Source organism: Triticum aestivum, chromosome 1A, assembly GCF_018294505.1.
Source record: "Triticum aestivum cultivar Chinese Spring chromosome 1A, IWGSC CS RefSeq v2.1, whole genome shotgun sequence".
NCBI lineage: Eukaryota > Viridiplantae > Streptophyta > Magnoliopsida > Poales > Poaceae > Triticum > Triticum aestivum.
This window is the reverse complement of record NC_057794.1, coordinates 254,727,625-254,730,160: the sequence shown is the minus strand read 5'-3', so window position 1 is coordinate 254,730,160 and position 2,536 is coordinate 254,727,625.

Here is a 2,536-nt window from a genome sequence, read left to right as displayed (position 1 = left end):
GGAACTAATGGGCCAACATGGTCCTTGTGAGAGAGAGAGGAGGGGCCATAGGGCTGCCCCCCCCCCTTGGGAGTCCGAATTGGACAAGGAGGGGGGCGGCGCCCTCTCTTTCCCTCCCTCTCTCCCTCTCCTTCCTTCCCCCTCCCTCCTCCTAGTTGGACTAGGAAAGGGGGAGTCCTACTCCTACTAGGAGGAGGACTCCTCCCCCTCCTTGGTGCACCCCAAGGCCGGCCAGCCTCTCCCTTGCTCCTTTATATACGGCTGCAGGGGGCACCCTAGGACACAGAAGTTGATTGTTTCCAGCCGTGTGCGGTGCCCCCCTCCACCATAATCCACCTCGGTCATATCGTAGTGGTGCTTAGGCGAAGCCCTGTTCCGGTAGCATCATCATAACCGTCATCACACCGTCGTGCTGACGGAGCTCTCCCTCGACACTCTGCTGGATCGTGAGTTCGTGGGAAGTCACCGAGCCGAACGTGTGCAGATCACGGAGGTGTCGTACTTTCGGTACTAGGATCGGTCGATCGTGAAGACGTACGACTGCATCAACCACATTGTCATAACGCTTCCGCTTACGTTCTACGAGGGTACATAGACAACACTCTCCCCTCTCGTTGCTATGCATCACCATGATCTTGCGTGTGCGTAGGATTTTTTTTTGAAATTACTGCGTTCCCCAACAACCACGCTACCAAAATAGAGTACAGAAGGAGCTGAGCAACACCACACGAAGCCATATATCACCTAAGTTCCACGACAACGCCCCTAGGAGGGAGAACGATGCTAAGCGTCACCATTGCCGAGTCCTGAACATACATAGGTTTTCACCCGAATCCCGGACACGGAGAGGAGCACCATGACGATGTCTTCAGGAAGATAACAGCGCCCGCGAGTGTCGCCGTCATCAGCGATAAAACATGGAGCTTTCGCTCTACAACTCCCCCGCATCACCAAACGAGGCCTCTAGGGCCAGCGCGGCGCACCCAGAACTCTAGATCCGGATCGGGGCACCGCCATTGTTAGAGACAAATAGCGCGCTCGAGCCACCCGCTACACCACCTCTCGCTACCCACACTCCCAAGAGAGAATGCCATCACCGCCGCCATGGTGCCCGCCGGAGAGCCAACCATGCGGACCGCCTTCCGGGGCTGCCACCCCGGCATCCATGTCCAAGGCTCCACAAAATGTCCGTGGCCCTTGACGCCGATCTGCCCGACAGCGTTGCGAAGCCCTGACCACCACCAGTGTCCACTGTACTCGTGAGGAGAGAGACCTCAACGCCCATGGGCACCTCCTGAATCGAGCCTGGGCACACCTACCGGGAGCGGAAACTCCAACTCGCCCCGGGCCCCTTCCAGATTCGCTCAAGCACGAGCCCCAACTCACAGCCATGCCTTCGGCCTCGACCACGGGCACCTCTCTGATTATTCTTCCTTGGTGATACATAACGGGACCGAGGGATCCCCCGTCAGCTGCTTTTGTACCAAAGCAACGTTTTTGTAGTTCAAAAATACTGAGGGAGTACAACCAGAGGACTATACTTGGGGTTTTAACTGAAATCGAATCTGAACTTATGGGGAGCACATCTCAGCCGCCGGTGTTGCCACGTTCTCCTGGGAGGAGCGTTTGTAGCCGGTCTTGTTTGCTTACTGTAGCATCATCATCAGGTTTTTCCTTCACCTGCTCCCCATCTCCATCATTGTTTTCTCCTTCAGTAAACTTAGGGCATCTCCAGTCGTTTGGCCCCCCAGGGGCTTCAAATAATGCCGCATGGGGGCTAACCGGTGGAAAAACCGGCGGGGGGGGGGGGGGGTCGCTTTCCCAGTCGCCCCCGGCCGTCGCTTTCGGCCCACTTTCGACGCAAATTGGCCCAATTTCGACGTGCTTCGACACAAATTCAACAAAAAACTATTTTTATCACATAGTTCATCACAGAAATCAATACAAATCAAATATTTCAAAAAATAAAAACACATATTTCATCACAGGTCGAGCTAGGCGTTGCCCTTGAGCCTCCATAGTTGCTCCACCAGATCGTGCTGCAGTTGTTGATGCACCCGTGTGTCTCGGATCTCCTGATGCATATTGAGGAAGACAGTCCAAGTTGCCGGTAGCTGGTGATCAATTTGGGTAAGAGGACCCTACCTGTAATATGGTTCAGTGTCAAAGACTGACTCTTCCTGCTCGCTCTCAGTGATCATGTTGTTCAAGATGACACAGCAAGTCATAACTTCCCACATTTGATCCTTCGACCAGGTCAGGGCGGGGTACCGGACAACAGCAAATCGAGATTAGAACACACCAAATGCCTACTCGACATCCTTCCTGCAAGCCTCCTGACACTTGGCAAAGTAGGAGTTCTTGCCTCCTGGCACAGGGTTTGAGATAGTCTTCATAAATGTGGACCATCTCGGATAGATGCCATCTGCCAGGTAGTTCCCCTTGTTGTAGTGGCACCCATTGACCTCGAAGTTCACCGGAGGAGCATGACCTTCAACAAGCTTAGCAAAGACATTCAAGCACTATAGTACGTTGA